Source organism: Diceros bicornis, chromosome 12 (genome assembly GCF_020826845.1).
Source record: "Diceros bicornis minor isolate mBicDic1 chromosome 12, mDicBic1.mat.cur, whole genome shotgun sequence".
Lineage (NCBI taxonomy): Eukaryota > Metazoa > Chordata > Mammalia > Perissodactyla > Rhinocerotidae > Diceros > Diceros bicornis.
In genome coordinates, this window is record NC_080751.1 from 42,224,819 (window position 1) to 42,238,532 (window position 13,714).

Consider the following 13,714-nt stretch of genomic DNA (forward strand, 5'->3'; position numbering starts at 1 on the left):
CTCGTAGAATGTGTTGGGAAGTGTTCCATCTTCCTCTATTTTTTGGAATAGTTTGAGAAGGATAGGTATTAAGTCTTCTTTGAATGTTTGGTAAAATTCTCCAGAGAAGCCATCTGGTCCTGGACTTTTATTTTTTAGGACGTTTTTTTTTACTGTTTCAATCTCTTTACTTGTGATTGGTCTATTCAGGTTCTCTATTTCTTCTTGATTCAGTTTCGGGAGGTTATATGAGTCTAGGAATTTATCCATTTCTTCTAGATTGTCCAATTTGTTGGCGTATAGTTTTTCATAGTATTCTCTTATAATCTTTTGTATTTCTGTGGTATCTGTTGTAATTTCTCCTTTTTACTACCTAATTTTATTTATTTGAGCCTTCTCTCTTTTTTTCTTGGTGAGTCTGGCTAAAGGTTTGTCAATTTTGTTTATCTTCTCAAAGAACCAGCTCTTTGTTTCATTGATCCTTTCTACTGTTTTTTAAATTTCAATTTCATTTATTTCTGCTCTGATTTTTATTATTTCCCTCCTTCTGCTGACATTAGGCTTTGTTTGTTCTTCTTTTTCTAATTCTGTTAGGCATAGTTTGAGGTTGCTTATTTGGGCTTTTTCTTGTTTGTTATGGTGGGCCTGTATTGCTATGAGTTTCCCTCTCATCCCATATGCTACATCCCATATGAGTTGGTACGGTGTATTTTCATTTTCATTTGTCTCCCGATATGCTTTGATTTCTCCTTTAATTTCGTCAATGATCCATTGGTTGTTTAGTAGCATGTTGTTGAGTCTCCACAGCTTTGTCACTTTCCTGGTTTTCTCCTTGTAGTTGATTTCTAACTTCATGGCATTATGGTCTGAAAAGATGCTTTTTATGATTTCAATCTTCTTAAATTTATATAAGCATACCTTGTTTCCCAACATATGGTCTATTCTTGAGACTGTTCCATGCGCGCTTGAGAAGAATGTGTAATCTGTTGTGTTTGGATGGAGTGCTCTGTATATGTTTATTAAGTCCATCTCATCTACTTTTTCATTTAGGTCCATTATTTCCTTATTTATTTTCTGTCTGGATGATCAGTCCATTGATGAGAGTGGGGTGTTGAGCTCCCCTACTACTATTGTGTTGTTGTTAATATCTCCTTTTAGGTTTGTTAATAGTTGCTTTATGTACCTTGGTGCTCCTGTATTGGGTGCATATATATTTAAAAGTGATACATCTTCTTGGTGGAGTGTCCCTTTTATCATTACATATTGCCCCTCTTTGTCTCTCATTACCTGTTTTATCTGGAAGTCAACTTTCTCTGATATAAGTATGGCAACACCTGATTTCGTTTGCCATTAGCTTGGAGTATTGTCTTCCATCCTTTCACTCTGAGCCTGTGTTTGTCTTGACAGCTGAGATGTGTTTCCTGGAGGCAGCATATTGTTGGGTCTTGTTTTTTAATCCATCCCACCACTCTGTGTCCTTTGATTGGAGAGTTCAGTCCATTTACATTTAGGGTAATTATTGATATATGGGGGCTTGTTGTTGTTATTTTATCGCTCTTTTTCTGGTTATTTTGCATTTCTTTCGTTTCTCGTCCCATGTGTTTCGGACTACCAATTTAGTTTGGGGGTTCTCTTAGTTTTCCCTTTCTTTATCGTGTGTGATTCTGTTCTGATTATTTGGTTAGTGGTTACCATGAGGTTTGTATAAAAAATCTCGTGGATGTCATAGTCCATTTTTTGATGGCCTCTTATTCCCTTAGACTAAGTCGATTTGATCCCTTCCCTCTTCCCCTTCTAAGTTACTGTTGTCACATCTTATTCCTTCTTGTGCTGTGAGTTCGTGTTTAACATGATGAGGTTATATTTATGCTTGGTGCTTACCTTCCCTTGATCTTTGGTTTTATATTTAAGTATTTGCTAATCTATTTTGGTAGAGGACTGCAATTTTTCTGGTTTTGTCGACCTATTTTCCTCCTTGTTCAAACTTTGAATCCCCTTTCTCTTTTTTTCCTCAAGGATGAGGGCCTTCTTGAGCACTTCTTGTAGTGGGGGTCTTGTGGCAATGAACTCCCTTAGCTTTTGTTTATCTGGGATAGTTATTATTTCTCCATCATATCTGAAGGATATTTTTGCTGGATAGAGTATTCTTGGCTGAAAGTTTTTGTCCTTCAGAATTTTGAATATATCGTTCCACTCTCTCCTAGCCTGTAAAGTTTCTGTTGAGAAATCGGCTGAGAGCCTGATAGGAAATCCTTTGTATATTATTTTTTTTTTGTCTAGCTGCCCTTAATATCTTTTCTTTGTCGTTGACTTTTGCCAGCTTTACTACTATGTGCCTTGGAGAGGGTCTTTTCGTGTTGATATATTTAGGAGATCTATTGATTTCATTCACTGGTATTTCTAGCTCCTTCCCCAGGTTTGGGAAGTTCTCAGATATTATTTCTTTGAACAAGTTCTCTGCTCCTTTTTCCCTCTCTTCTCCCTCTGGAATACCTATAATCCTTATGTTGGATTTCCTAATTGAATCGGATATTTCTTGGAGAGTTTCTTCATTTCTTTTTAGTCTTAGTTCTTTTTCCTCCTCCATCTGGAGCATTTCTGCATTGCTGTCCTCAATATTGCTAATTCTTTCCTCCATATTGTCAGCTCTGACGCTTAAGGCTTCCAGATTTGTCTTTATCTCCTCTATTGTGTTTTTCATCTCTAAGATTTCTGATTGGTTTTTTTTTTACAGTTTCAATCTCTTTTATGAAGAAACTCCTGATTTCATTGAATTGTCTGTCTGTGTTTTCTTGTATTTCATTAAGCTTTTTCATGATGGCTATTTTGAATTCTCTGTTGTTAAGGTTACACATTTCTGTGCTTTCCGAGTTGACTTCTGGGTGCTTGCCATTTTCCTTTTGGTCTGGAGATTTAATATATTTTTGCATGGTGCCTGTCGGTGTTGGCTTACTTTTCCTCATAGTGAAAATATATGGTCACAGTTTCCTCTTGCTGCCGCTGGGTAGGGGTCAAGGGCTGTGTATTCTGGCCCACCTCAATCTGCGGGCACTCTCGCCAGCCCCTGGCTGATCTGAGGTGTGGCTGAGTGGAGGCTGCTGGGGGGGAAGTGTGGGAACAGCTGGAGCTGGAGCGCAGCTAGGCCAAAGCAGCTGGGGCTCGGGTCCGGGTGGGTTGAAGCAGCTGCAGCTGAGATGCCACTGGGCCAAAGAAGCAGGGGCTGGAGTGCCGCTGGGCAGAAGAAGCTGGAACTGGTGTGCACTGGGCCAAACAAGCTGGAACTGGAGTGTGCTGGGCCAAAGAAGCTGGAACTGGAGTGCGCTGAGCCGAAGTAGCAGGTGCTGGGGCACCACTGGGCCAAAGAAGCTGGAACTGGAGTGCAGTGGGCTGAAGTTGCTGGCGCCAAGTCACCTGGAGCCTGAGCACAGGCCAAGCCGAAGCCGCTGGAGCCGGGGGTGGGGGGGTGGTGTCAAGCCAAAGGGGCTGGGGGCGGGTCACGGTCCAGCTGAAGGAGCTGGGGCCGTGGCCTGGGGAAGCCAGGGAAGCTGGTACTGTGGCTTGGTCCCGCCAGAGCAGCTGGGGCTGTGGCGTGGTGGGGCCTGAGCTGCCGCTGCCTCTGGTGCAGGGGCACAGGCTCGCCTCAGTGCTGGTCGGGCCGGGCACCTGGGGGTGGGGTGGTCACACTGCCCCTGCTGGTCAGGCCGGGCACCTGGGAGCCACTGCCTCTGGGGATGGGGCTGAGCTGAAGCGCTGCTGTGCTGAAGCACCAGACGGGCAGGCTGGGTGGGGGAGGGGCACTTACTTTTGCCTCCCCGACCTCAGAGGTTTCTCACCTCTCTGTCACTCTCTGCTCTCCTGAGGGGCTAGCTTGCCGAAACTACCCTCGCAACAGTTCCGCTGCCTCCGTAGGGGGATCCCCTCGAGCTGTGAGGGGTCTTGGAGAGCACTGGTTTTCACAAAGCGAGCCGCCCCTCCCCCTCCTCTGAGAGCCGTGTGGTCTCAGTCTCTGGATCACAGTCCTTGGGGAAGGAAAAGAGCTCCTCTTACCTACTTCCACTTCATCTGGGGATTCCAGCACCTCTGTCCTCGGGTGAAAGGCTGCCTGGGTGCCTCAGACATCCCCTGTGTTGTGTGAATAGCTTCTGTTGGAATATGAATGTCCTTTTTGTTGTGTCTTACAGGGGGAGAGTTCAACGTGGGAAGCTCACTCTGCCATGATGCTGACATCTATTCTCAAGTGAGGTTATTCTTGATGTCAATCACTTGGGAAACTGGCAAGAATTCAGATTAGAAATAAAAATTGGGGTACAGGGCAAGCTGAGATGTAGAAGGGCTTTCTCTCTTTTGGTTCTCAGCTGCTTAAATGGTAGGAGGTTGTCACATGGCCTTCGGCACCTAAAGACAGGTGAGGACCTGGAGTATGAGAAATCAAGACCAGGGGCTGGTGAAGTTGTGCCAATTCCTGTGGATAGAGCAGTGATCTGAAACCAATCTGAGAGTTCATGCTATCTCATGGAAGGATGAACCTTTAACACGTAGTGATAATATCTGGACATAATGAACTCCTGCTGAGAATGCAGCCCTAGCTAGGAGACGAGATGAAGTCTTGGGATTCCACAAAAGAATTTTGACATTTTTATTTATCAAGAAACAGTACTTTTCATAAAAAATAAAAATTGTTTAAAATATATGAGAAGACTGAAGTTTGAGTCAACAAACATTCTCTGGGCTCTTCAAGCCTGTATTATCTCTGTCGGTCTATCTACAACACCATGGAGGTGAAGAAGATTATGCCTTAAGAGTTCACAGCTATATATGAGCATGGTCTCAGGACCATATCCAGCCATTCTCCTTCCAAACTGAACATTAAAACACACAGTTTCAGCAAAGAAGGGAAGGAAAAAAAGAAGGGAGAAAGAGAAGAAGAGAGGAGGGAGGGAGGAAGCGAAGGAAAGGAAGAAGGGAGGAAAAGGGTGGAAGGAAGAGAGGGACAGACAGAATGACTAACTGGAGACATAGTTAAGCATGTCTCAGTATTCTTCCAAAACACTAACGACGTTGCTGCCTCAGGGCCTTTGTACTCCTCCTTCCTTTCTTCTCCAGAAACCCTCGCACCTTACTCCTTTCCTTCATTGAGGTCTTTGCTGAATGCAGAGGCCTTCACTGACCACTATCTCAAAGAGCATCCCATTCCTCTGACCCTGCTTTTTCTTCATACATTCATCAGCACTTAACATATTGTAGACTTACTTTAAAAAAATTATCATTAAATTTTATTTCACAGTTTTGAGGAATACTTGCAGGTATTTTGTAGAATGTCTATATTTACTTTTCAAAGTATCATTTCCTTTTCTCCACTAGAATGTAAGCTCCCAAGATACAGAGACTTCACTTTGTTCACTGCCGTATCCTCAGATAATAGAACAGTGCCTAGCTCATAGGAATTTATCAATAAATGTTAAATGGCAGAATGAACAAAACAAAAGAATCATAGTTCAGACATAGGAGGAGTTTGGACACAAATTCTAGCACAGGCCATTTTCCAGGGTGCCCATAGATGAGGGTGAATGCAGCTGTCTTCAGAGTGCCTGTCACTTGTCTGGGTTCACATGGCAGAGAACACTGAGTGTTGGCAGAACCAACAGAAGTTTCAAAGAATGTGTTAATCATCTTGACAGGACCCTGGAAGCCTCCAGAGCAGTGTGGGACACAGGCAGAGCCGTGAATCTTGGCCTTACCCAGGCAAACAACCAGCTATGGAGGTAGGCAGCCACCCCTGCACCTGCCTTTCTCTGGAGCTGTGTCTGGGTGATGGAGCTCCTGGGTATCAGACTGGTGTTATTGCTGGTTTGGGGCAATGATTTCTAGGCCTGGGTGGGGTTATCTGGCAATGGACTTCTTCAGGTGGCATTTGGAGTTCCTGGGTACTTTGGTTCCCTGGGAAAGAACTGACTGACATGTCAGTTCTTTCTGGCAAAAGAGAGGTTGAAATTGAAATGCAGAAGTAATAGGACTCAATGTACCTGCCATGCCTCACCTTCCAGAGACCCAAGGGGGTTCAGGCTTTGGTAAGTCAACTGTATGTCATAGAGTATTGGGGTCTTCAGGTTGAAGGCTGGCCTTCAGGCCTGGAAGGTGTCCTTACTGCAGGTGCCTCTATTTTTTTTTTTTATAATCAGATAGATTTTTTTTTTCTCTTCCACCAGTGCCAAAATACAAGTTTTTAGGGCCTTAGTTCTTCCAGAATCTGAGACAAAGTGGTACCACTCCAAGATTGGGGGCATCTTTCTCTAGCATAAATCCTGGGTCAGGGTATGTGAAGATAGATACAGGGATGAAGAGGGCCTTAAACTTCCCAAAATGATGGTTGCAACCATTCCTGGTGAGATAAAGCTTTTTTTCAGGAGGCCAGTCAAAGGGGAGATGTGGGAAAGAGAGGAATCAGACCAGAGGAACAGTCTGCAAAACCCAGGGACTGTTTTGTGTCTTTGATGGCTTGAGGAGTTTCCAATGTAGAACCACGCTCACCTTTGCTGGAGTCGGCATGCCCTGGCTGAAGATGTACCCTAGGATGGCCACCTCAGGCTGTCACAACACAGTGTCTCTGTTAACGGAGGAGGCACCTCTGGGTGCCTCATCAGCGTATATTGGACCTGTTTCTAGAGAAACAACATTAGTTATCGGGAGAGGGGGTTTCTAAGTTACTGTTCCAAAGAGAATCCAAAAATTCAGTGGCTTAAAGGACAAAGAAGCTGATTTCTCTCTGGCATAACATCTTTTTTTGTGTGTGTGTGAGGAAGATCAGCCCTGAGCTAACATCCATGCCAATCCTCCTCTTTTTGCTGAGGAAGACCGGCCCTGAGCTAACATCTATTGGCACAGCATCTGAGATGAGAGTCTACGTCAGCAAGTAACTCTGCTTCTTGAGGTCATTTAGGGGCCAGGGTCCTTCCTCTTGTGGCTCCTCCGTCCTTTATGGCTTATCTTATCTCCCTGATTGGCTGGGCCATTGCCTTGTCCAGAGTCCAGCAGCAGGGAGGGAGGAAGAAAACCTGTGTCAGCCCACGTTTAGCACTTTGAGGCCAAGACCAAGGAATATAGATTGAACTATGAACCCCTTTAAGATAAAGACTGATTAAAAACTCATCTTTGCGTTCCAAAATCCCCAGAACCTAGCACAGTAACTATACATAAAGGAGGCCCAATAAATATATGTTGAAGTTTGTGTTAGTTAAGGTTCTTTTGGTGGCAAGAAAATATTATTGGGAGTTTAGCGGAAGGCTTCTCTAGAATTGAAAAAAAGGAGCTAAGTAATCAAGTCTCAGAAAGAATAGAAACTAGCATAGCTAGCCACAGGGACTTCAGCAACTAGAGGTCATGGATACTTTCTCTAGGGGAATACTCTGGATTCAGCTCTCCAAACCCTAAGGCTGAATATTGATTCATTGAATGCTCCATATTTATAGGCAGGAGAATGCAGCTGTCCCAGGCTGTGCCAGCTGTCAACCCCTATCAGGCAGCCCCAGCCAGGAGCATGTAGGAGAAACACAGACAAGACCTCTGGGTGCCTTGTCAGCGTATATCACACCTGTTTCTAGAGAAGGGAAAACTGTCACATGAATTATTATCCAAATACCTGACCACACTCTGGTTCAGAAAGTCTTATAAGCTTCAGTAGGTGCTGGTGCCCAGCAAAGGAGATGCAGCAGCCAAAGAGTAGGACAGGTTTTCAAAGTAGCTGAAGCTTGGAAGTGGTTTTGAAAACGTGTACAAGTATGGAACACACGCTAGGCAGTGGTAATCTTGGCAGAGTCCCAGTTTGCTACTTTTATGCTTTACGACTTTCCCAGGAGGCTCTGGGAGGTACCATGAGGGTCTGATGAACCCCCACCATAAGTGTGGGCCTATGTGCTTCTAGAGATGCTGAATCTTCTTGCCTTCACCTGGCTGTGCTTGGACCTGAGGGAAGAGTGGAGGCTCAGTCCAGACTGTTTCACCACTAAGACCACACCTTGATTTCCTGCCCTTGCCTAAGCCAGAAGCATGGGACCGCCAACTCTGCCAAGCAGTTTACCTATGTATCTCATTCCCGAGGGGCTGACCACTCCTTCCTGAAAGTGGGTGCAAAGAACAACATTATTCCAGAACCAGCCCCATACCAAGAGCCACAACTCAGCTGCCCCAACCCTTCCAGAATTGCCACAGTGCTCTGACTGTACTCTTGACACAAACTGGAGACACAGATATTTTATATTCTGCAACAAGTAATCCCTTATGATCCTATGGCAAGTTAGGGAGAGATGCTAGTTGTAACTATCTCTTTCTCTCTCTGTCTCCCCACTTGGACTTAAGATTAGGAAGACTGCTCAGTTGGTCTCCATCACACAGTTAGGAAATAACCTAGGAAAGGTTAGGAAATAATCTATCTGCACTGAGAAAACTTGGACATCTTGACTTGGCTGCCTTAGAAGGAATCAGGTGCAATTATCTGGCAACTAGACAGCCTAGATTAGCCAGTCTGACAAAGGGCTTCCCAAACTGGCTTGAATTAATGAGAAGAAAAGGGTTCTGCCTGCTCTCGAGCTCCATTCTTTTCTTCCGTGTGTCCTGGATCCACGGTCCTGTGTAATGATATCTGATGTCCATGTGTGCCATTGGGCTACCCCCAATTTGAGTTGCCCATGAAGGCAGTACAAGGCTTTGGGAAGTGTATTGGTTACCTACTGCTGTATAACAAATTACCCCCAAACTTGGCAACTTAAAGGATCTGCCTGCAAGCTCACTCACATGGCTGTTGGCAGACCTCAGGTCCTCTCTGACTGTTGGCCAGAGACATCACTTCCTTGCCATGTGGGCCTCTCTGTAGGATAGGTCATGACAGGACAGCTGGCTTCCCTCAGAGTGAGCAAACAAGAGAGACGGACAAGAGAGAGCACCGAAGATGGAAGCCGTGGTCTTTTCTTGTAACCTAATCTTAGAAATGACATACCATCGCTTTTGTTGTATTTTATTCATTAGAAGTGAGTCACTAGGTCCAGTCCACACTCAAGCAGAGGGGATTACCCAAGAAATCACTAGGGGGTCATCTTACAGGCTGCTTACTACAGGTAGTCTCAGACATGTGATGCCAGTAAGGGGTTTGTCACTGGTTTGTCAGTTCTAGGAGATGCCAGGACAGAGGCATGAGATATTTATCAAAGTCAAGGACTTGAGGCTAGAGCTAAGGAGCTGCAATGTCAGGGTGGAGAGGCCAGACAGAAGAGGAACCAAAGAATAAATGAGAGCCAATAATAGAGTGGCCTGAGACAGGAAAAGGTACAAATGATTCAATGGGGCCCTGAGGAACCAATTCTGGGAAGCCGGTCATAACTCACAGCTGTTCTCTTACGCTTATGGGGCAGCATCTTGAGGCACGAGGCTGGGCAGAACAGATGCAGGTGGGTGGTGGTACAGTTAAACAAGCTAAGAAATAAAGAGGGTCATTGATTTTCTCTGGGGCAAGTTGATTTTGTAGTGGTTGTGGAACATCCAGATGGAGATGTCCTCTGGGCAACTGAAAAAGGATGAAGGGCCAGTCCTATGGCCCAGTGGTTAAGCTCAGCACGCTCTGCTTCAGTGGCCGGGTTCGGTTCCTGGGCGTGGACCTACACCACTCGTTGGTGGCCATGTTGTGGTGGTAACCCACATATAAAGTAGAGGAAGATGGGCACAGATGTTAGCTCAGGGTGAATCTTCCTCAAGCAAAAAGAGGAATATTGGCAACAGATGTTAAGTTCAGGGTCAATCTTCCTCAGCAAAAAAGAAAAAGGATGGAAGATCTAGAGAGAGCCTGCATGTACAGGGTTGAGAACACAAACACTTAGACTTGGGGGCAGAGATAGGAGCAGGGGCCATCAAGGTAGACTGAGGAACAGTCAGATCCTCAGGCAACTCCTACTAAAAGTGTCTCTAACACACTTACCTTTCCTCTTTGAGACCTGTCATGAACCTGCTACCTTGACTTGTCTTTATATGTTTCTTAAACTCAACTGCATTTTTAAAGAATAAACTTTATTTTTAGAACAGTTTTAGATGTACAGAACAATTTAGAAAGCAGTACAAAGAGTTTCCATATACCCTACACTCAGTTTCCCCACTTATTAATAACTTACATTAGGATGGTACATTTGTTACAGTTAATGAACCAATACTGATACACTGTCATTGACTAAAGTCCATAGTTTATTCAGATTTCCTTAGTTTTTTAACCTAATGTCCTTTTTCTGTTCCTGGATCCCATCCAGAATACCACATTACATTTAGTTGTCATGTCTCCTTAAGCTCTTTTTGGCTGTGACAGTTTCTCAGACTTTCCTCGTTTTTGGTGACCTTGACAGTTTTGAGGAGTACTGGTCAAGTATTTTTCAGAATGTCCTTCTATTGGGATTTGTCTGATGTTTTTCTCGTGATTAGACTGGGGTTATGGGTTTTGGGGAGAAAGACCACAGAAATAAAGTGTCATTCTCATCACCTCACATCAAGGGGTACTTACTATCAAGATGACATCATTGGTGATGTTGACCTTGACCACTTGGCTAAGGTAGTTTGCCACTTTCCTCCACTGTAAAGTTACTGTTTTTTCCACTTTTTTATACTGCATTCTTTGGAAGGAAGTCACTATGAACAACCTACACTTAAGGAGTGGGAAGTTATGCTCCATCTCCTTGAGGGTGGAGTACCCACACAAGTTATTTAGGATTATTCTCCATGGGAGACGTCTTTTCTCCATATCTGTCTGCCTATCTATCTATCTATCTATCTATCTATCTATCTATCTATCTACCTATCCATCCATCCATCCATCCACCCACCTACCTCCTAACCTACCTATCTATCCATTCAATCATTTATTTATATTAGTATGGACTCATGGATATTTATTTTATACTTTGTGTTATAATCCAATGCTACTTTATTTTTTTTGCTCAAATTGTTCCAGCTTTCGCCATTGGAAGCTCTTTCAGTCAGCTCCTCTGTTGCTTTAACATACTGCCATCATTGTGGCAGTTTTGTTTGGTTTTTTAGCACTTCCTTACTTTCTGGCACTACAAGATACTCCAGGTTCATCGTGTATATTCCCTACCCAAGCTCTAGAACCAGCCATTTCTCCAAAGAGCCCTGCTTCCTTTTATTGGAGAATGATATTAGAAACTAAGTTCTGAGTACTGGGTGTGCTCAACTTAACTGTATTTTCAACCTTTGCTGTTTCCTGACCTAAGGTAAAGTGTGCCATACTTTTGCATAGGCCTACTTTTGTTTCCATTTTGGCCTCCTAATTTCTTTGAATACTTTACTACTCATTCTCTCCTTTGCTTTCTTCCTACATTTAAAGCTGCTCAAATGGGCTTTGGCTGGACTGATGTCCATGGGTTGTCACCACTAGATTCCTTAGTCACATTTACTGCTTCAATCCTAGACTTAAGCTCCTGCAGCCATTTCTTTCCTTCCTAATGTAAAGGTATTTACATTTTGTAAAATAAAACTATAACATTTGCCTTGATTTTGTAAGCCTGTAAAAACTAGAATTCTATAAAACCACTGTTAGGGAATGAGAGACGGAGTGACCCGGACACCCAGGGAACTGGATTGAGTTGGGACCCTAAACCAGAAAAAGCTTGAGTTTCACGAATATATGTCCATTTTCTGTGTTTAATAAAAAGCCTGGATCAAAGGAAAAGGGAGGAGTATTTATCGTGCTTTTTATAATTTATCTCTGCTGCTGCCACCCTGAAACTCAAGTATGGCCAAAAATCCCTCTCCCTTCAGTTTAACAAACACAGACTGAGTTTTACAGAAAGAGCTTTTAAAATAAACACACACACATATATACACAAAAGAAAATGTAAAAGTATAGATTTTTAACAAACAGCATAGAAATTGGGGCTAACAGAGCACAATTTTCCTGTCCTAAAAAAACCATGATTTGCCCAATTTTCATTATTGCAGACCTGGGATTCTTCAAGCTCTCACTTCTGTCTATCACCCTGAAGTGAAGTAGGGGGCCAGCGTTGCTGGGTCTGACAGGAGTCTGAGATCCTTCCAGGGCCTTCCTGGACATGAGGCGCCATTTGCCCCTCAGACCAGCCTGGGATGCCTGGCCGTCCTGGTGCTTCTCTGGCCCTCTCAGGTTCTCCCCCATTCCCAGCTCACTGACTCCAGCACTCACCTTCTGGGCTTCAAGTCAGCTGGGCCTAATTTTCCAAATGTCCCTTGTGGTGTCCCTCTTTCTCTGCCCTGGAAGTTCTACCCTTTTCTCTGTCCTATGTGGCTATCCAAAGAATACTTCGAGGGTCTTGATAAGCCTGGTTGTATTCTTCCATGGAGCTGGGTCTCTTGCTAGCTTTAGGTGCGGTGTCACCAGTGGCCAGGTGGCCTCCAGAGGCTACCACCTTCTTAATTTTGAGTCTATCCTTTTTCTGGGGTGTGGTCCCTGCTCCTTTCTTCCTATGCCTCCTAGTGGCCCTTTGAGGAAGGTTCTTTTTTCGCCCCTGAAGTGTTCAGTTCTTAAGGATATTTGTTAAACCAAGAAGATTGACCTACTCAAGCTCAGTGACTGCAAAATCCTTTCTCAAATTCTGAATGGGGACCAGGTATTCCAAATAGTTCTCATTTTACTCCTTACAATCCCTCCAACCCCAACTGCTTCTTGCAGTATAAATCACTACAGTTTAACATCCAAAAAATACCTTAAACATCTTAACAAGGTGCTTGCTAAGGCAGAGATGAAATGGGGTGCCCACTGAAGGGGTAACTGGAAATACCAGCCTCTCCTACGTGCCAGGTTGATTATTCAGCAGCTTAGAAGTGAGGGCAGAGTGAACATTCTCCTAGGGGATCCCATCCATGGTCACTGAATCAAATAAAGCGGCAATATTACTTGTATACCTCACATTTTCAGTCTGGGAGAATTGATTGTTTGAGTGGCACCATTAAAATTGGAGTTTCCTTAAGGGTCCTATAAGTAAGGAGATGTCTCAGTAATGTTTAATCTATATAGAATATAAATATCACTTGAGTTGGTTACTAGGGTGAAATCACAATAAACTATAAAATGAAAGTCTTGTCTCATGCTGACTCCGTGGAAGTTATATTACAATTTCTCCCTTTCCATAAGCATCTGTTGCTATTGAGATAGACCACTGGTATAGCCACCGAGTGTTTGCTAATTCCGTGACACTGTCCAAGTTAAATACAGGAATATAGTTCCCTATAACTAGGGAAGAGAATGCCTTGGCATCATCAAAGGAAACTTGGTAAGCCTATTCTCTTCTTTCTTTGGAGATTTACACTGACATTTGCTCTAATTGTTCTTGCAATTTCTTCCATCACAATAGAAGCTAGTGAAAGGGTGTAAAAAGCTGCTCAGTGTCCTTTGCTACAAAGATTTTTATTTGTGATTACTTTCCTCTATAAAGGAAAAATCCTACTTAGAAGACCTAAGGCAGCAGCAAATGTTAAGCAGAGGGCAAGGTTTCTCGCAGGCAGAGGAAGGTCCTATCTGGGGATAGGATCTGATGTTGCTTGACCACATGGAGTTAGAGCCGGCACTCATTTCAGCATTTTTTTGCTGAGCCATAGGCTCTGTTCTCTGACCCAGGCCTGTGACAGGCTTACACCAACCTAAGTGTATTGGCTCCAAACCTCCTTTAAAAACTGCACATCTTCCAGACTGCTGTACCTCTCAGCTTTCCACTAA